The 21,800-nt window shown below is 45.9% G+C and overlaps 1 protein-coding gene and 1 long non-coding RNA gene across 5 annotated transcripts in view; both read right to left on the bottom strand.

Annotated features, from left to right (window-relative positions):
- Positions 1-21,800, bottom strand: part of FAM219A (family with sequence similarity 219 member A) — a 141,829-nt gene that overhangs the window by 97,030 nt on the left and 22,999 nt on the right. The window lies entirely within an intron of this gene.
- LOC142072094 (uncharacterized) overlaps positions 6,418-21,800 on the bottom strand; it is a 37,584-nt gene continuing 22,201 nt past the window's right edge. The window contains exon 2 of the long non-coding RNA XR_012668351.1: positions 6,418-7,075. This is a non-coding gene — a long non-coding RNA (uncharacterized LOC142072094). The remainder of the gene's footprint in view (positions 7,076-21,800) is intronic.

Here is a 21,800-nt window from a genome sequence, read left to right as displayed (position 1 = left end):
ACTGGGGTCCTTAGTTTACTTCCCCTTTTTGGTTCAGAACAGTAAATTATTGCTGCCTTGTGCCGGCCTAATGCTGTTACCTGTTAGTCCATGTCAACAGGAGAAAACTAAAGCAGGCAACTGAATGCTTGCTGAGAGTTTCTACAGTGGCAGAAGTGCTGTGCAGAGGTCACATGTGAAAACTTCTGCGGCAGCGTTGAGAACAGCAAGCCTAGTTCATACTAGGTCTAGCTTTTTTTCTTTTAGCTTCTTCTCCCATAAGCATCTTTTTGGTGTAGAGAAGTCATTTAGCTAGCTAGGGAAAACAGCCAAGAATGTTTCCCTGCAGGTTACAACCATAGCACAAATTCTTAATTAAGTTAAAACTCATTGACAAAAGGCTCATTAGCATTGGTTAGGATGACTACATAAGATCAAACATTTGACTGGAAAGTGACCAGACTAAAATATCCATGGCAGATTTGCCTCTTCCACATTTTACTTTTTTTCCTTTTGTGAATTCTCTTCTTGTATAACAACGTTCTCGCTGTGTCAAGCTTCAGTAGGAAGAGTCTACCCTGCAGAAGGTGAAATGTTTCATAGTTTTACCTATTTAATAGTGAGGGAAGTTTTTTTAACCTGTTGTGTGTCAGGGTGTTCTGGGGTCATACCAAAGGTTTTGCTGTCTAAAACAACGCCTGATGGGTCCTGACTCCCTTAAACAGGCAGCAGCTCACCTGCAAAATGCATGGGCAAAGACTTAAAAAATGAATTGTGTTCATCTAGCTGATCTGTCAAACCCCAGTTTCTTTTACAAGATTAACCCTTGAGTCTGGATGGTAAACAGATTACAGTCTTTCACCTTCAGATCACTGGTTTGAATTGTAGACCGTATTAGTAATCACTTAAATAAGCTTATGAAAAATGAACTAGTGAGTCTCAGTCCAGTTGGTAGCGGTCAGGTGAGCACATCAGAAAACAGACGTAAGCACCCTTTACCACAGTCTCGCAATGGCCAAGGACATAGCGGGTATTGATACTCTATGCCCTCACACCCTTTTTCAATAGGGGACTAAGACTTCAGAAGAAGTTTACTGATGCATCAGTGGTCAGGAGGAAGTTTTCCATAGTGAGAGAAGGGATCTACTCTATACCATCACTTCCTGTAATATCTAAGCTTTCACGTACAAGGTAATGAAGGCTTTAACTCTTACAACCATAGTGAAAGTTCTCTGAACGTGAGCTCATGCAATGCTGCTTGCCCAAGTCTACAGAGAGCCCCAGGGCCTCTGCTGCTGCGGTTCATGTTTTCTCCAGCTACAGCATAGTAACATTAATCACACTGGTTACCTTTCAATTTTACTATTCAGAACACTAGGGTTAGCAGGAAAACTGAAAAGAATCTGATCAGTTTCACTCTGCTGCTTTAGGAGCAGTCTGATCAACAAAAGTCAAGCGCTAGGGAAGAGGACCCACAACAGACTGGGAGGTTGCTATTCTACTTAAGACCCTTCCCTTTGTAGCACTCATATGGGCTTGTCACCAGGAATGACATCAGTTAAGAGCTCCAATTCAGGCATCTAATTTCTTACTGGTCACTGGCTAGACCAGGTGGCCTGAGGGCCACATCAGGTTTCCAAAATTGTATGGACGGTGGGTTAGGGGAGACTGTGCCTCCCCAAATACCCAGGTGGGGCCCGGCCCCCAATCTGACCCCCCTGCTTCTCGCCCCCGAGAGACTTCTACCCCATCCAACCCCCCCCGTACCCTGTCCCCTGATGGCCTCACCGGGACTCTTGCCCCATCCACCACCCCCTGCTCCCTGTCCCCTGACTGCCCCCCACCACCCCCCCTCCTTCCTGACTGCCCTCCTGGGACCCCTGCCCCCATTCAACCCCAGTTTCCTGCCCTCTGACCGCCCCGATCATCACTCCTGAACTCCCCTGCCTGCTAACCAACCCTGCCCTGCTCCCTTACTGCGCTGCCTAGAGCACGGGTGGGTCAGGCCGGGGCTCTGCAGCTGCGCCGCCCCAGGCGCTCGCAGCCCCCCGCCCAGAGCATTGCGCTCGTGGCACTGCAGTGAGCTGAGGCTGCAGGGGAGGGGCTGGGGGCGAGCCTCCCAGGCCGGGAGCCGGGCAGGAGGGTCCCGCGGGCCGTAGTTTGCCCACCTCTGGGCTAGATGGAGCCCCTGAGCATGATAAAGGGACAACACATAAGAATCACAGCACTTTCTCCTTCCCCGCAGCAGACAGGCGATGTATGCTGCCTATACATGACACACTGCCATTCCCTCAGTCTTTTTGTACTGACCTTTGGAGAGTTGGTGCCTGGTACATTTTTCAAACCCTGTATGAGCCCAACAGATGATACACAACACCTTGGGCTTTAACGCTACGCCTCTTGGGCGATGAATGTTTCCTCTCTCCAGGGCTAGACCAAGGTGAGATCTAACCATAGGTAGAAAACAGAACTTCTGGGGCAAACGAGCCAACTGCATTGTTCTTGAGTGACCCTCACCTCCAGCCAGCCTAGGGTGTTCTGCATCAGCCTGACTTCACAAGGGAGTTAAATGGAGCGAGTATACAGCCAGCCCTAGGGAGAGCAATGACGTACATGACACCTCCATGAAATCAGTTTAGTATGAATTGTATTGCAATGTTACACTAGAATAACTCCGCTTTCTACCAATAATTTAGATTTCAGTCTTAACTGAAACACTACCTTCCTGGACAGAGAGAAACAAGCAATTAGTGGTTAGCTACACTTTCCCTAGAGCAGCAGGTCTGGAGGCCCTCACTGGGCTATGGGGAGAGATCAGGCTGCCTGTATAAGGACAAATGCAGTGCACTGAAATGCTTTCCTTGCAGAAGTGGCTGAACAAATCAGGCTTCCAGAGCATTGCAGCCCAGTCTGTTACATAACTGAGGAAGTGTTGTGTGCAGAGCTCAGTAACCAGGTTTATTCTGCCTCATTACCATCTCCTTCAATGCCCTCCCCCTTCTCTACTTTAACGGCTGTCAGCTGCCTTTGCAGCATTTTTCTGAAGGAGAACACCTGGGATTCCTGTTACGTATTATTGGAGAATGGGCTTGCAGGGAGAATACCTGGTGTGGTAAACATGTTAAAAATGGTTACACAACGTTGGTATGCTGAATGGTCTATGTTTACACTGATTTTGCTTCAGTGTCATCCCCTGCCTTTCTGCTCCTAGTTACAGGGCTGATGGGGACTGATCTCTAAGGTCACAGTGCATACATCTCCACAACCAAATGAGATAAGGGATGTCTTTGTACAAGGACATTCTACAGATCACTGTCCAAGTATCAGATCTGTATGCATGAATGAATGTTTATTTTGATTTAGGCTTTGAGATAGAAGCAGCAAAACACAGAATACCTCTAATGAAGATGGAGCAGGAGCACTGACTAGTAGTCTTATCTCGTCTAGTGCCTACAATGATGTAGGAGAAAGCAAATATAATTTTAAAGGACCAGAGTCACTAGTGCAGCTTTCTGCTATAATTAAGGCCTTCAGGGAGAAGGGGATTTTCTCCCATGTCAAGGTCTCCGGTCAACTGAGATGTGTGTTGGAGCAGGTGGAAACTGCCAACTTCCCAACCGTCAAACCTCTGTTTGCCATTGCAACATATTCCACTTCAGAGAAACTTTTTGGTATCTTTAACGTTAAAGAAGCCACAATCAGTCATTCATACTGCAGCACTGCATAGTTGAATGGAAGAACTAGGGTCGCAGCTGTTGAAGACTAGAGGCGGAGAGGAAAGGCCAGAAGCCCCCAAAAGGGACAAAAACAAATTGATCCATAATTTTAAGAGGGACTGCTGTTTGAACACAGTCAATGGTGCCAGCAACTGGTTCTTTTTACACGTTTGCCCTACGGTAATTCATTGTGTCTGTTATAAATGGACACTCTGGCAGGCTGTTAGAAGATCTATTCCCTAAAATAAACCCTTCTGATTTTCCTTAAGAAAAAGCAGAGTGATGGATACGGTACCTTCAGTCCTACAACTGTCTTGCAACAGTTATATATGGCTAACATTTAGCTAGACGGTTGAATGATTTCTTTTAGGAGAGGTGATACTGCACTTTTGAGTGCATCCCTCATAGAATTAGAAAAGATTAGAAGAAGTTTCCTTGGTTCAGCTTTCTTTTTATTTCCATTCTAGAGCGGTAGTGCTCCCTCCAAGATTTTGGTAGCCTGGATTTCTGAATGTCTTTATCCACAGCACAAACAACGGTCATACAAGATTCAGAGGAGCAGCCGTGTTAGTCTGTAGCGGCAAAAAGAACAGGAGTACTAGTGGCACCTTAGAGGCCAACCAATTTATTTATGCTGAAATAAATGTGTTAGTCTCTAAGGTGCCACAAGGACTCCTGTTCTTTTTGTCATACAAGAGTTTCTCAACTCTAACTGAATTGATTAGCTACAGAAGTACTTTCTCCAATTCATCTAAGGTATTTATAATCCATCCGTGGTACTCACTCCAGTATTTATGTGCCACACAGAAGTTGAAGTGTGGGTCTACTTCAAAAATTTACTCTAAAAATGTCATTGAATGAATCAGTGAACCCAGATCAAAGTGTGTGCTTAGTTTTCTAAGAAAGTTTTTTTCTGACTACTAGCCCTGCAAAATGAACCTGGGATCTCTCTTCTTTTCATATATTACCAGTAATAAACATGTTGCAGAGTTACAGTTACATCTGTGCAACCATGTTGAAGATTCATGGTCATAACTGGAAGACAACAGGGCTATAGGTGTCAACGAGGGCACAATCTGGCAGTATGTCTACAGAGTAATTAAACACCTGCAGCTGGCCTGGGTCATCTGATTTGCAATTGGGCTGTGGGGCTGTAAAATTCCTGTGAAGATGTTGGACTCAGGCTGCAACCCGAGCTCTGGGACCCTACTCGGTATCCCATGGTCATTGTCCCACTGCTAGGCTCTATGATGGGATTTTTCTTGCAATGCACTGTGGGATACCTATCAGAAGCCACTGGAATTCTGGGACTTCAAACTAACAAATTCCCATGACTTGTCTTTCTTGTGAGCCAGCACCATTTTCAAGCTGCTGTCAGCCAGCATGGATGGAACAAAGCAGCATGCACTGACACTTAATAGAGAGACTGCTGCAGCTGCATTTGCAGTTGTGTAGCTGGATGACTTTGGGAGTCAGCTGCCTCACTGCTAAATCTATCTGGATAGAGAGGGATGAAATCTAGCACTTAATTGTGGATGATTTTTTCCTGGAGAAGCTTCATGCAGCAGAGAGCTGTTTCTGGACTTGGGGAAACTAGCACTGAACGGTGGGAAGGGAACGATGCAGATGTGGGATGGCTAGCAGGGGCAGCAGAATTTCAGGATGACAAAGGCCACTTTCGTAGAGATCTGTGCAGAACTCACCCAAGGCAGAACACCAACATCAGAGTTCCCTTCAGTGTGGAGAAGTGAGTGGCCATCACCATCTAGAAGCTTACCATGCCTGATCAGCTTGGTGCTGATAGATCAACTGTCGGGGTTGTCGTCATACAGGTGCACGCTGCTATAGAGAATGGCGATGCCCTGTGTCAGAAAGCTTGGAAAGCACAGACAAGCAATGATTTGCATGGTTGCGGTTCCTAAATTGTAACAAGGCCCTTGATGGGACCCATATGTCTCTTCTTTATCCCCCACACTAAGCCTCAGAGTTCAACAGAAAAGGGGTATTGCCTCATGTCTCCAAGGCCTGGTCAATCCCTGTGGTATATTAATGTTCGGTGGCCTTGAAAGGGTCCACGGTGCCAAGACCTTTAGAAATTCAGGAGTGAAAACCTCAGCGAGAAAGGGAATGTCTGCTCCCATGACCATTATGGACATTCCTTCCAGGAGACCCAGCTTACCCTGTTTTCCTGGCTTCTGAAGCCTTTTTACTGGATACTTGGATAAGAGAAAGGACTGTTCAACTTGTCCACGGAGTAGCTGCGGAATGACAGGGGAGTGTGCATTTGGAAGGCTGAAAGGGAGATGGAGATGCCAGAGGACAAGGCTGGAGGCTACTTGTGTGAAAATTACTTGATGCATTTGCACAAAATCTGTGAGAGCAAGGGACAGAGCTTCATCAATGGGCGGCAGATGGAGGTGCAGAGAATTCTGGAAGGTTATGAACAGCCAGAGAGGCTGCCTCTGCAAACAGCAGCAAGCAACGAGAGCCACAAGCGCAGGCATACCTTGTGCTTCTATTTAGAGGCTAGGAGCTAAAATACAGAAATGACATTTTATTGTGCATTACATAAGGATTTCAGTAGTCTGTAAGGATTTTATGAAATGGAAATTTGATGCTTTGTGCAATATTATGAATGAGCATTTTATTATGTTTATTGCAGGTGTAATTTTATGAAGCCATTGAACCCTTTTGTCAATAGCAGCCTTTACTGAACATCAAATAGTGCAAATAATAAAACTTTTATTGAACTCAGTGCAAACTTCAAAACAATAGGACATAAAACACATAAAACAGTGAAAACTTTATGGAACATAATAGTACTGATGTGACACACTTGCCTAAATGCTTAATGCACATATCTGTGCTATTTTGGTCACAAACATGGGTTGGACCAGGGTTTAACTGCTGTCCTTGCCGTGGGATGTAGAATGGCAAGAAAATAATCCATCACTTGTAGCTGGGGTGAAGGTAGGGTTCCAGTATTCACTGATCTCCCTGACTTGGGGTGTGGAGAGAGGTGCCTGTGGCTGAAACTTCGGGAAGGATACCACTGTTCTCAGTATGCATTGCTCTCAGTGGGCTGCAGGACATGGCTGGGTTGGTGTGGAGGTGCAGATACTGAGCAGGAACAATTGTACTACAATGTTCTCTAGCAGGACTGCCTACTTCTGCATCAACTCCATCAGCTGTTTCTGCATCTCCCGACTGCCCTCAATACAGTCCATTGTCAATGCTCTCTCCTCTCTTTGCAAGTAGACCTTTCCTCCACTCCCGTGTTCTTCTCCCTCTTCCAGGAGGCACAAGCAAGATTCTCACATATATTATCTTCCTTTTCTTCTCCCAGAGATCTGTCAGACATTCCGAGGTTGGTAATAATCCTGTTTGTAAGGGCAACAGCACATCAGGCACAGAGCCGAGAAACAGAACAAATTATTGTATTAATTCCTGTCTCCAGGAAACAAATACTAAAATGTTACTTTTCCCCTCAATTTGAGAATTCCATTCCCACAGTCTCTTCCCAGTCTGGGGTGAGCCTGGAGATAGAAGTTTCCCTTTGCATAAGGCCCCCGTACCATTCTGGATCAGTGGTGGGCCGCAGGGGACTGGGTCGTAATTGCTTGTGTACTTCTGCAGGTTGTTCTTACTTCAGAGGATGTTACCCAGAGGCATATCAAGAGGCAGAGAAGGGTCTTGTTCAAAAAGGCAATGGGCAAACGAGCAAGATAAGCAGCAATGCTGTTCACCAAAATGCTTCCCCCCACTCCCTACCCCAAGATGCTGCAGGACTGGAAGGACAATGGTACCTATATGGCTGCAATGCATCTGCAGAGCAGGACAAAGTGCACTGCAAAATTAATAGACTTCTACAGTGACTGTTCTGAACCCAGAAGGTTAACAGAGCTGTGGGTGATTAAAACTAGCCGAGTACCTTATAACCTATGCATTTGTAAATGTCACACACTGGGAAATATACCTTAACATGCAACGGTAGTGAAAAGCTCAGGGCATTGCTCCAACTGTGAAGCAAAGTACTTTTTATATTGAGTTCTCTTTCTGTATCTGCCACTTCAATAAAACATGCCTGCATTACAAGAGGTTCGGATTTTAGCCCTTGCAGCCCCACCAGCCTCAAATAGGGAGGGGAAAGGAGAGTAGGGGAACAGTGGTGGAGCAGGAGGGACTATTTCAGAGAAGTGAGTGCTGTGTAGTTCACATTCTAATGACAAGGACACTTGACTGGCATGGGTTGCAGTCAGTTGGGCGGGAGAGGGACGGTTACATGGAACGGGTAAAGGAGCCTTGGGTGCCATTATGGTCAATGGCTGTGGGACATGAAAGTTTTACAAAAATAGCTGCTGGAGAGCTTAAGCTGTCCAGTGCAGACATCATTTTAACCATGGCGGGAGTGGGAGGGGGCTATAAAAGCTGAGCAGGCTCGGAAAGGTTGCTAGTTCACATCTGCCCAAAACGGCGGTGGCCATTGGGTAGCCATAACAAAAGTTTTTAAGAAACCCATCTAGGAGTTGTGCTGTAACAGAGCACACAGTGCTCACTGAAGGACATTTGCCTGGTTTTGGGAACCATCTCTTCCTCAGGCTTTTGCATGGGAAGGAGATCTTGACTTTCCAGGGAAATCTCATCAGGAGTCCAGGTTGGGATCCGTGGCCTCTTGGCTGCAGTCCACAAAACCACAGGGTTTGGTGGTGCCTCACTGGCAGAAATCCATTTCAGCTTGTGATAGATGGGGCAGGTGCTAGCCAGAGGGTCTTGTTGCTGTCCTCGAGTTTTTGCTTTAATATTCTGCTAGAGCATCTTTCCTTTGTTATACCCCCGAAACTTGTCACTCCCAGGAGATATACACTCATATCTTTGCATTCTGTGGGCTGCTGTTAAGGCAAGACCCGACAATCTCCTCTCTACAGATAAAGGAAACCCATGATCTCTGCGTAGCTGCATGAGGCGTGGCTGCTGTAAGGTTGAGAAGAACATGCAACCCCAGGGATTCGTAATTGCAAATGGGGCCCATCTGATTGCATGTCAGCATTTAAACAGGCAAGTAGCATCAGTTCAACATGACCTCAGAGCAGCAGAGGGCATACAGGTCAATCCATGTGTTAAGCAATACAGTGTGGGATAACTGTGGAAGGTAGAGGCAGAAGAGTTAATTCATCATTCAAATTCACCCAAACTTTTTCCTGGGCCTAGCTCATCCTGAAATTGACTCAATCCTCTTTTCAGAGTGGCCAGATAACTTAAAAAAAAAAAAATTGCGTTGTGTGGACACAATGCATTATAATCCAAATCCAAAAGTTAATGCCAAAAAACTCTGTTTAGACAAGCCTTAAGTCTCTGCTGAACACAGTATTCTAGACAGTTTGAATACGGAAAGGTGATCCCATGTAACCTGTTTCTCAACCACTGAGGTTCTTAAAGAGCAGAACCAGGACACCAATCAGAAAGTGAACTAGAAGCTAGCATATGAGCTGGCTATGTTCTTTGTGGTTATTCCCACTTTGATAGAAGTTTGAGTTTGGCCTCGACTGACAACGTGAGACAGAATAATCCTGTCACCAGTATTGACTTTTTACCTCATGACAGCTTGTTTTTCAAATGTGGAGTTGTGCCAGGAGTGCCAACATTAGAAACATCTGTTTTAACATATACGTTTACCATATTTGATATGGAGGTTATTAAGCAACTATAGATGATCAAGATGTGATTCCTCCCCCCCCCCCCCCCCCATAACTGCTTCTCTTTAATCAACCTTTGTAAGTATTAGGATACTGGATCTTTCAGAGGATGTGGAAAGTGATATGGATCCCCATATTTATGGATTACTTGTTATGAGGCCAACAGGTAGTGAAAGCAGTTATCAGGTGGGCAACAAGAAGCTCTTTTTAGGGCAGAGACCATAGCTTCCTATGTGTTCTTTGAGCTTAGCTCATTTTAGGCCAATGGAAGAAAGAGTACACATCACCCAACATCATACAACCATCACTACTAACCCCAGGCTGTAGACCAGGGGTGGGCAAACTTTTTGGCCTGAAGGCCACATTGGGTTTCCGAAACCTGTATGGAGGGCCGGTTACGGGAGGCTGTGCCTCCCCAAACAGCCAGATGTGGCCCCCCCCGCTTCTTGCTCCCTGACGGCCCCCTGCCCCATCCAACCTGCCCTGTTCCCCGACTCCCCCCAGGGACCCCTGCCCCATCCACCCCACCTTGTCCCCTGACAAACCCCGGACCCCCTGCCCCTGACTGCCCCCCGCCACCCCATCCAACCCCTCTTCTCATTCCTGACTGCGCCCCTGGGACGACTGCCCCATCCAACCACCCCTTCTCCCTGACCGCTTCTGGAACCCCTGCCCCTGACTGCCCCCATCCAACCCCCCCGACCCCATCCACACCCCCACCCCTTGAGCACCACCCTGAACTCCCCTGCCCTCTATCCAACACCCCCTGCTCCCTTACCACGCTGCCTGGAGCACAGGTGGCTGGTGGCGCTACAGCCGTGCCACCCAGAGCACCAGGACAGGCAGCCGGGCCGGAGCCAGCCACAGCACCGTGCAGCACAGAGCACCGGGTCAGGCCGCGGCTCTGCAGCTGCGCTGCCCGGCAAGAGCTTGCAGCCCTGCCCCCCAGAGCATTGGGCCAGTGGCAGAGTTAGCTGAGGCTGCGGGGGAGGGAAGAACAGCAGGGGACGGGACGGGAGCTAGCCTCCCGGGCCAGGAGCCGGGCAGGAGGGTCCTGCAGGCCGGATGTGGCCCGCGGGCCGTAGTTTGCCCACCTCTGCTGTAGACTCATTTGAGACATGATTACTGGAACGATGTACCAAAGGGTGTGGTGGATTCTCCGTCACTGCAATCTTTAAATCAGGACTGGATGATTTTCTAAAATACATGCTGTGACATTGGTAAATCAAGCGCCAGCTCTGGCCAAGGCCATAGGCATTAGCTAAAAACTGAAACTCACAGCTGGAACCCAAACCAAGCTAATGCCTACAGCCTGGCCAGAGCTGGCACTAGGTTTACCAGCGCCATAGCATGTATTTTAGAAAATCATCCAATCCTGACTTAAAGATTGCAGTGACGGAGAATCCACCACACCCTTTGGTACATTGTTCCAGTTACGTCTCAAATGAGTCTTCAGCCTGGGGTTAGTAGTGATGGCTGTAGTGATGTTAGTTTTGTTCAAAACAGGTATTAGTCTTATAAAAAATGTATTGTGTTTAGACTCTCTGAAATGCTTGTTAGTTGCTGCATGCATTAATCTTACTTGTAATGTCTGTATTCCATGCTATATGCAAGTTTTACTTTACAACTTCAAAAATGTTTGTTCTGAATTTGCAAATCTAGGCATCATCCCTCCCTCCCCCACCAATCCAGGAGGACTATCAAAAATTAAGTGGGCCATTGTACAACAGAAGCTTTGTTAATTGCCCCATCCACCCATGGAGAAGAACATGCAGAAGGCCTCTCCCCATCCGTCTGAATGCTGGAAGTGGTGGTGGTGGGGGAAATCGCTGACATGAAGATTTTTGATCTTTGAACTCTCACAGTACCAGAGAAATTAAATTAAGGCAGAATTCACCAGGGATTACTCCTAGATCTGGTCTGAAAGAAATTTTCAATTGACAGATTACCACATCACTGTCATCTTTAGGAACCGTAGATGGTAACTCATTTGTGTGTATATGTTTGCTTGCTTTAACCTGTAAATAACTTGTTTCTTTTTCCTAGTTAATAAACATTGAGACAGTTTATTACAGGACTGGCTACAGGTGTTGACTCTGGTGTAAAAATCTAGGGCACCAATTGATTTGGAGTAAGTGACTTTGGGACTGGAAGCAACTTGAATATTTTGTAATTTTTGGTGTAAGTGACCATTTATCCCTAAGTCCAACTTGCCTGGGTGGCAAGATAGACTGGAGAGTCTAAGGGGATGGTCTGTGACTCCATGGTAACACTGTCACAACTAATCCAGAAGTGCACTTTGTTCACTTTGGTGAAATCTAACTGTAGAACATGCCACCAGGTTGGGGTGTCTGCCCTGTTTTTGGCAGTATGCCGTAACATAGGCACTCATGGTTGTGAGCCACTGCAGACAGAGTGACATGCTCTAGTTCAAAACAGGAATTACTCCAGGAAAGTTCTCTGGCCTGTGTTCTACAGGAGGGCAGACTAGTTGATCACAGTGGTCCCTTCTGGCCTTGGAATCTACAAATCTATGGTTGGCTTATGGGTAAGACACAAATAACAGAGGGCATGGTTACTTGCATTCCCATGCCCATTCTATTTGAGGACTGCAGTCTTATATTCCAACTACTATTATGTCAAGTATCAGAGGGGTAGGCGTGTTAGTCTGGATCTGTAAAAGCAGCAAAGAGTCCTGTGGCACCTTATAGACTAAGGGATGTATTGGAGCATGAGCTTTCGTGGGTGAATACCCACTTCGTCGGACGCATGTCACTCATGTATCCGACGACGTGGGTATTCGCCCACGAAAGCTCATGCTCCAATACGTCCCTTAGTCTATAAGGTGCCACAGGACTCTTTGCCGCAACTACTATTAGTTTTTGTTTCCTTTTCTAAGGAAAAATCTATTTAAAATTTAATATATTCCCTGCCTGGTGCAGAAGAGCTCATCCTGCATACACTGCAGCACAACTTTGGTCTCTGGACCACAGTGCAACTAACTCAAGCAGCAGAAAGAATGCAAAGATGAAAATGCCGCTGCACATCAGCTGTTACTAGAGCAGGAGCTGCTTTTACATCAAGGTACATTTGGCTTTAATTTAAGGAAAGGAAAGGAAATTTAGGACTGGGAACATGAAAACAATTAAATATGAATCACCGTACAGCAAGCCTCACAACTCAGCTGTGTGTTTGTCAAAGTCTTGCCCTGTCTACAAGCAATTCTTTTTTCTATCTTGCTCGATCGTGTTTTTTTAAAGCCTGCCTGTAAAGCCACCAAAACTTCTTCATGAAATAACTTTTCAAGTCAGAATCCACTTTAGCAAGGTCAGAGTACAGGAGGTGGCTGAGTGTTGCAGGTTTGAGATTACAGGGACAGTTTCCCCCAAAGACTCTGGAAACCGACTCAAATTTGGGAACTGGTTGCACGCTGCTTTGCGTGGCTAGTGAAGATTAGAAATGTTCTATACAAAAGTCATGTGGCCTCCAAAGGATGCTTGGAAATGGAGTTAAAGTTTCGTTTGGGAGCAGTCCTGATAGTGATTAGAAGACTGCTAAAGTGAAACCCAGTTGCTTTCTTGAAGTCTACAGGAAGAAAAAAGATTCCGAAACTCAATTACCTCCTGAAAGTGCCCTCTGGGAACCACCAAATTCTATGAAAACATTTGAGTGTCTAGGAGTTAAGATATTTCTTAACTTACTGGGATTGGTGTGAATCCATTAATAAGAGACCTACCTGCATTAAGTCATCTAATTTATCCCCCCCATGAACAATGCAGGATGCTTCCCCCACTTCCTGAAGTAATGTTTTTAATGAAACATGGCTAAAAAATTTCATTTTTCATTTATTTCACATGGCTAAAAAAAGTTTAATGCTTGGATAGAATGAAGACTAAGATGATTTTAGGAAGGACCAGTAATGAGGGCTATCTAACAGTAGACAGTAGTAGATGCTTCAATGGAAAAAAAAAGTGTTTAAACCCATTAAGTGAATAACTCTAGCCTGCCCTTAGGGAAAAGTTACTTATCAATCCCCATCAGGTAGTTGTATGTATGAGTGTAGTGGCTGACTCATCCCCTGAAGCATGAGGGCTTATATCCCTTATAGAAATAATTTTTAAACGCTATCTAACAGGCATGTGGATGTTATTGTTCTTACACAAGTTTAATCAGTTTTGGAAGCCTACTAAGGCTTTAATGCTTGCCTGTTAAGACCTGGTGTCTAACCTCCATTTTGCAGAAAGGGACCAAGCTGATGATGGTTATTCAAATCCAAGTGCATTTGGACAATGACTTCTTGGGAAAGTTTTAATCCAATAGGCTGGTTCTGACCTTTCCAAGAGGGCTGCTAGCTAATTCCTGACCAATGGGAGATTTAAAGACAAAAATCTCATCACAGCACCAGTACCTGGAGCAATCCTGAAACACAAACATCTCTAATTGTGGTATCTTAAAATAAACTAATGTTTGTAAATAACTAAGTATGTTGCTAGGGCAGGATTAACTTTTCCTTGGGGCGGGACATCTGGGAATCTTCACTACTCAAGGGAAGTTGTCATGTTTTTGCTGGATTCCAAAAGAGTCAACAAGAAAAGTCTGTTCATTTAGTTTCTTTTCTGCCTGAGCTGGCTTGTCGATTTTTCCCCAAGGAAGGAGGCTCGGACTACTCTAGGGAGGCCACTGGGCTCCCATCCAGTTTGAGATACGTTGGGATAGCACAATATCACTGGTCACCCTTAAAGACATGACACAGGCTAACGAAGCATTGAGTGTTCGAATGTGTATTCCTCCAGACAATCTAGGAAGTGAAGGAAAAGAAGTCTTACTAAATAGAAAAGATTTTCCACAAATGATTTTGTGATTCAGATCAGATCAAAAATTTAAAATAAATCACTTGAAAATAAAAGTCTGAATTCCTGATCTTGTTAGTATCGCTGCACATTTACTGGGCTGTCAAAGCTCTCTTCATCCATGGGAAGAAACCTTGTTTCCAGCAGAAACACACTAGAAAACATTAAATATAAATCTAAGTAGTATTCCGTGAATTTGCAATGCTGGTTGCCTATAGCAACGTGAGGGCAATGCTGTCTGGCTCTGTTTAATCAAAAGTGCAATTTTAATCAATATTAATAACTGAGAGCTTATCCAAATACAGAAACTCTTTGCTAACATACACCTGACATTTAAGTAAAAGAATCTGTTCAGGAGGTATTTTTAAAAATCAGACCTGGTTACTAGAGAACACTTAAAGAGACAATGTAATGTTCCCAATAGTGCTGCTCATAGACAAGTTGCCCAAGGTTCTCAACGCCATTCCCCCACACTAAAATGAGCCTTCCAAAAAAAAAAAAAAAGAAGTTGTAAACTAGACAACTTGTCTGTCTCCTCTCTGCAAAGCAGTCGTGGCAGCTGCCTTCACAGGTTTTCCACGTGCCCAATAGTGAAGAACTACAGGATCCTCAGCGTCCTCCCAGAGAGGGATGGAAGGATTTTTCTGGTTGTTTCATTAAAATGGCACAACTTACATGATGGAGAGGTACATATCAGCCCAACAGCAAACACCCCTGGATCTTGCTTAAGTTCCCAGGCATGGGGAGGCAGAACAGAACCCCTCCTTGCCTGAAAATTCTCTTCAAATAGTACAATCCATAGAGCCATTAGGACTAGGGTGACCAGATGTCTGTTTTTAAAGTGACAGTCCCATATTTAAGCCCTCCTGTAGGTGTTCCGACTTTCTTAAAAACAGGCAAATTGTCCAGTATTTTCTGTCTCCCCCGCATCAGTACTGGTGGGTCCTACTGCTGGCCAGATCCCTGCTCACCAGCCACCCGTCCACTGATGGTGATTCCGGGGGGGGGAGGGGGGGCGCTAGTGGCAGACAATGGGGGTAGGTGTGCAAGGCAGGTGGTGGGGTGGCTCCCCCTGCTGGTCTGTCTGCACAGCCCTGGCTGCGTGCGGGCTCTTGGCCAGCAGGGCCCTGCCCCGTCCCATTTCCGGACAGCACTGGCTGCGCACCGCGGTAGCTGGTGCGTGTGGGCAGGCGCCAGGTGGCAGCCAATTACATGTTGGCTCTGCTGCTCCCCCTCTTGCTCTCCTCTCTTGCTTTGTCCCTTTACTCCCGCACAGCCCCACTGCTTCTCCAGATCCCCCCCGGCGGGGTGCGTTCCGCTTCCAACGCTGTATGGAGAACCAGCCACTGGCTGGAGCGCTCAGCTCACCAACAGCCTGGCTGGCAGGCTCCTTCCTTTCCCTACTGCCTCTGGCAGGGCCGGTGCCCCAGGAAAGCCCAAGACCCTCTGGCCTGGAACACTGGCCCGGAGGAGCCAAGCTGGAGTGATGGGGGGGGGGTGGGGGGGGAAGCGATTTCCAACCTGTTTGCGCCCCGACCCAGCAGGTTCCACAGCAGCCCCATTATGCAGGGGTTTAGCATCCTCTTCACCTGCCGCCCACCACCCTGGGTCCTGCCCCCAAGGCGTGCGGGGCTGCTCCGCCCCCTAGGCGCCTTCCTCTGCTGAGCCATCTCTCTGGCCAGGTTTGCTGAAGCCCCTGCAAATAGGTTCCCTAGACCCTGGTACACAATGCATCCTTAGGACTTAACCCCTTCCTGCCTGCGCTGTAGCTGGGGGACAGGAGGCAGCTGGGTTATATCAGTCACCAGCAGCAGGCTGGAGGTGTTAGCTGTCTTTCGACACTGTGTGGGCAGGAAAGGGCAGGCTTCTTCCAGCCACAGGGGAGCGGGAGAGAGGGGAGGGGAAGATGAGTGCTGCAAAGACATGGGCCAAGTCATCTGTGTCCCCCCTCACCCCCATGGCTGGAAGCAGCTCCCATCCCTTTCCTCCCGTACAGTGCAGAAAGGCTGCTGCTAGCCACATTCCGGTGTGAACCCTGGCAGAAATCTGAGGGGGGTATGTGAACCTACGTGCCCCCACACGTGTTGCCTTGGGATGATGCAGCGCCAGGTATCCAGAGAGACAGGTCCATCCCGGGGGCCTAGCCAAGCATAGAGGGCGGTGGCAGGGACGGTTGGGTTAGTTGGTCACCGCCCTCTGTGAAAGAGGTGTACGGGAGCGCGTCTGTCACCCCTCCTCGTGTGTGCGCGCGGGGGTGGGCTGTGTGTGTCACCTCTCTCTGTGTAAATCCTAAATCCTTAAAGATAAGAAGATAAATAAAAAGAATCCAACTATTCAGTATTTCTTTTTAACAGGGGCTCAGTCAACTTGATGTTAATTAGAATATTTGTGCTGCATAGTTCTGATTGCCATTGAACTTGCATGAATATGAGTAATTTTACCAGGTGTCCCGTATTCAGCATAGGGAAATATGGTCACTGTAATTAGGATAGTCTGGGTCTGCAGGCTGCTTTGGGACCAAATTAGGCCTCCATGACGAGCAGAAAAGGAACACTCCTCCAATTTGAGAGCCCCCTCCCTAGCCATTGAGACATGATCCTCAGTCAGGATAAATTCACCGGACGTAGAAGGAAAAAAATAGTAGAGTGATTAAATCTCGAGTGATTAAAATCCTCACTTACTGCACAACAGGCTGACTGGCAACAGTTCTATCCTTTATCAGATCAGCAGAGAACCTTTCCCCAGGGGAGAAAGAATCTATGGACGCTTTTGACTTCATGAAAGAAAATGTGAGTAAGCATGGAGAAGCGTGTAGGGCTTAAAGCTCGTGACACTTGAGCAGGTCTGACATGTCCAGCAGAGCACTGTGGATTAGGCTTCTGCATGGTGAGTTTACCCCAATCTGTTCCGGCTAAATTCTTAGGGACAGATTTTTCATTTCAGCCAAAGACAGCAAACCTTTTTGCGGAGAGGAGAGAGGCATGCAGCCAGGGGCTCACACCTGGGTTCACATACTGAACCCCAAGGTGGACCAGCTCACTTGGTACATCTATTGTTAGTGCAAAGAAAAGCCTGTGGTGCTAAGACTCAGAGCCTGAGTCAACTGACCGACCTTCAGGCTATTGTACTAAAAATTGCAGCAGGGAGGTTCAGGCTTGGGCTGGAGCTCCGGCTAGGAGACCCTGCCCCCCCTTGCTGAGTTTCAGAGCCCAGGTGCCAGCCCAAATGTCTATATTGCCATGTTTAGCCCCACAGACTCAGCCCCATGTACCCCAGTCGATTTACCCTTCTCCGAGACTTGGTGCCGCAGGTTTTTCTTTATGCTGTAGATAGACCCTCACAGGTCAGCAGTTAACACATCCCCCTTGCTATAAAATGTTCCCCCAGATAGTTATCCAAATGGTACACCTGGAAGCGAGCAATACACAATGGTATATACTCCATTGCGCTGAACACTTTTATGCAGTTTAATTTCTCAAGTCTAAATATCAACTCCTGAAAGCTGACATTTTTCTCTCTCCAGAGGATATTAGGAGTCCAGAAGGGAGCTGTTTGCATAGGAAAATAGGATGTGTCAGATATTAAGCAACCAGTGCAGAAAAAACTAGGGGAAAGCTTTTGACGCAAACATACAAACTAAACTGAATTTGCCTTTTTACTTCTCTTATTAGCTGGCTTTTGCATAGGAGGGTCAGAGGGCATTCAAGTACATTGAAAGCTACCCTCTGGTAGAAATCAGTTCATGAGAATTGCTGATCCAGCAGTACATGCACGTTCAGCTACATCAAAAAAACCCTTCTGCCTGAGCCATCTGCAGGGGATGTGGACTTCAAAAGGCAGCTTCTCTGGAGATCAGAAAGAATCCTTACTAGTTGTTTCACTGGAAATTCTTAATGTAGGAATCTGCATTCGCTTTTGGAAAACTACTCATATTTCACAGGGCTGATCTCCCACTCTGACACCTCAGTCTCCCTGTCTTCCCCATCTCTCCTGGTACGCAGCCACAACGACCCTGTTCCTTGCTAAAGAGTTCTTGAGAAGGTTAATTGATTTAGTGATAAAATTGTTTTGATTTTAGCAGAATCCATTTGTACTGTAATTTATTTTAGGTACTTCAATACCAGAGTAAACCTCGCAGTTTCTAGTGAGGATAAATATGTAACACCCTTGTGAGGAAGGGAAGAACTGAGGCACATAGCACCAGGGCAAAGATCACACAAGATCTCTGTGGCCGAGCAGAAACTCAAACCAACGTCACCCAAGCCCCAGGCTAGTGCCCTAACTACTGGACTATCTTTTCTCTCAAACAACGAGCAAAAGAAAGATTTTACTAGAAAGAGGTAAGCAAATACCAGTACTAACTAACTAAAAGGGGCACAAGATTAAAATTCTCCTATGTTGGCAACTGACCATAGTAGCTTTTACCTAAGGATCCCTACCATTCCTCTCAAATTAGCAAGGGTGCAGCACTGATCTCAAGAAACACTGGCTGGATGTCCCTCAAACCTATCAGCCGTGCCCTGCAAGAACGCAGAAGATTCATGTCTGACTTTTTGTCCCAGTCTCTTGCTCTCCCCTGAAGACAGGGGAAGAAAGTGACCTGCATCACTCAACAGTGACCCCTCTAGCTAATCGGGGTGGTATCAACACCAAAGGGAGTCCTGTCAGTCTTGCTCCTTAGGAAACAGAGTAACTAAAATGATTCCTTGGCGGGTGAAAGGGAGGATAAGTCTAAGGACTCCAAATACGATGACAAACACTCAAACAAGCAAGCAGAACCTAGCTGTGGTACCAAACCAGTCTAGAAGTCCCAAGAGATAGACAGATGTCCCAACCACACAGTTTTATGACCCCACACCTGAAACCATTTACTATTAATAGGAGGAAAGAGATGCCAAGTATTTTCAAGGTGATCACTACAATCTGGAGCAGTCAGGACAGGTTGTGATATTATCCTGCATTTCCATAGTGCCCTTCACCCAGAAAGATCTCAAGGGACTTGAGATGCCATCTAACACAAAGCCACCATGCTCCTGATTGGGACCTCCGGTGCTGCAGCAACTACAAGCACACAGCTATAGGTAGGAATCTTCACCCACCAGGGAAGCGCAAATCACCTCTGGAACGGAACACAGTAACTGGGAAAGCACTGCAGCACTACACAGCAGTATGGGTATAACCAGACCCACAGTCAAAGTGGCAGTAACACACTGCTGTTTGGCCAAGAAACCAGGTTAATTTTTCTTGTGAAAAGCATCACGGGATCTTTAAAAACTGGGCTTTAGCCCATGAAAGCTTATGCTCAAATAAATTTATTAGTCTCTAAGGTGCTACAAGTACTCCTCATTCTTTCTGCTGATACAGACTAACATGGCTGCCACTCTGAAATCTAAAAATTGTAAGACATCAACCATGGTTTGAGATCTTTGAGAACTCCTGGAAGACGGCAGAGGTCCCAGAGTACTGGAGAAAGGCAAAACATAGTACCTATCTTCAAAAAGGCGAATAAGGAAGACTCAGGGAATTACAGACCAGTCAGCCTAACTTCAATACCTGGAGAGATACTGGGGCATATGATTAAACAATCCATTTGTAAGCACGTGGAGAATAGAGTTAAAAGGAATAGTCAGCACAGATTTGTCAAGAACAAATCATGCCATACCATCTTAATTTCTTTCTTTGATAGCGTTCCTGACCTAGTGGATGCGGGGAAGCAGTAGCCATGATATTTGGTTTCAGGAAGGCTTTTGACACAATGTCCACATGACATTCTCATAAGCAAACTAGGGAAGTGTGATCCAGATTAAATTGTTATAAACTGGGTGCACAATTGTTTGGAAGACCATAATCAAAGGGTAGGTATCAATTGTTTGCTGTCAAATTGGGAGGGCATATCTAGTGAGGTTCCACAGGGCCAGTCCTGGGTCCAGTACTATTCAATATTTTCATTAATGACTTGGATAATGCAGTGGAGAGTATGCTTTTCCAGATGACACCAAGCTGGGAAGGATTGCAAACACTTTGGCGGGTATCTTAAAATTCAATATGACCTTGACAAATTTAAGAATTGGTCTGAATTCGACAAGATGGAATTCAATAAAGACATGTGCAAAGTACTTCACTTAGGAAGGAAAATCAAATGCACAACTACAAAACGGGGACTAACTGTATAGTTGGTAGTACTGCTGAAAAGGAGCAAGGGGTTCTAGTGGACCACAAACTGAATATGAATCAATAATATGATGCAGTTACAGAAATGGCTAACGATTCTGGAATGCAAAAACAAGAGTGTTGTAACACAGACATAGGAGATAACTGTCTCTCTCTACTCAGCACTGTTGAGGCTACTGCTGAAATACTGTGTCCAAATCTGGACACCACGCTTAAGGAAAGAGGTGAACTGAAGAGTCTCCACAGCACAGCTGTAAAAAATCAAAGATTTAGAAAACCTGACCTATGAAGAAAGGTTAAAAAAACAACAACTGGGCATGTTTAGTCTTGAGAAAAGAGGACGGATGGGGAACCTGGTAACAGTCTTCCAATGCTGTTATACACAGGATAGTGATCAACTGTTCTCCATGTCCACTGAAGGTAGGACAAGAAGTAATTGGCTTAATCTGCAACAAGGGAGACTTGGGTTAGATACTAGGAAAAACTTTCTAAATATAAAGGTTGTTAAGCTCTGGAATAGGCTTCCAAGGGAGGCCATGGAGTCCTCATCATCACAAGCTTTTAGGAACAAGTTGGATAAATGCCTGTCAGGGATGGTCTAGGTTCACTTGGCGCTGTCACAGCGCAGAGGGTTGGACTTGATGACTTTTTGAGGTCCCTTCCAGTCCTACGTTTCTATGATTCTATGGCTCACATCCAAAAGATGGAACCGGCAGCATCAGAACTAGGGGTTAATTCAGTAGCCGTTCAGAACAAAGAATGTTACTCTGAATCAAACTGCAGCAACCGAACCCATCTCTACAGCAACTGGGTTTTCCCTGGTGACATCTTAGCCCAGTTTCACCCTGCTTAGCTAGAGAGATCTGACAAGGTAAGAGACCCAGATACATAAAGCTGCAGATTTATTTTAACTGCACAACCACTTTTATACTCCAGGCAGAGTCATAACAAGGCCACAATATTTTCAAATAAAGTCAGATTTAAATCCATCTCTGGGGATCTCAGAGTGAAACCTCAGCCTCTGCTCACTCCACTGCAGCAAAATAAATGATACCATAATACTTTACACTTATCCCACACTTCTCCTTCATAGATCTCAAAGTACTTTACAAAGCTTAGCATTTTAAGCAAGAAAGACTGCATCCTTGCTTCTTCCTCCTGCCCCCAAAGATATTTGAATTTCTATTGAAAATGTTTTAATTTGCAAGGATTTCATTTTTTGAAAGGAAAGAATTTTGGGGCTAAGCAGCAATGCAATCAGAGAACTTGTTACCCAAGTTGGCCAAAATCAAAGCTACCTCTCCATGCTCATTTCAGCTAGCAGCTATATAAAGTGCCCAGGACAGAGTGTTGGCAGTAGTGTGGATCTCCTTTCAAAGCTCTGCAACAAG

The sequence above is a fragment of the Caretta caretta genome, chromosome 5 (assembly GCF_965140235.1).
Source record: "Caretta caretta isolate rCarCar2 chromosome 5, rCarCar1.hap1, whole genome shotgun sequence".
Classification (NCBI taxonomy): domain Eukaryota; kingdom Metazoa; phylum Chordata; order Testudines; family Cheloniidae; genus Caretta; species Caretta caretta.
This window is presented reverse-complemented; position numbering and strand designations above follow the sequence as displayed.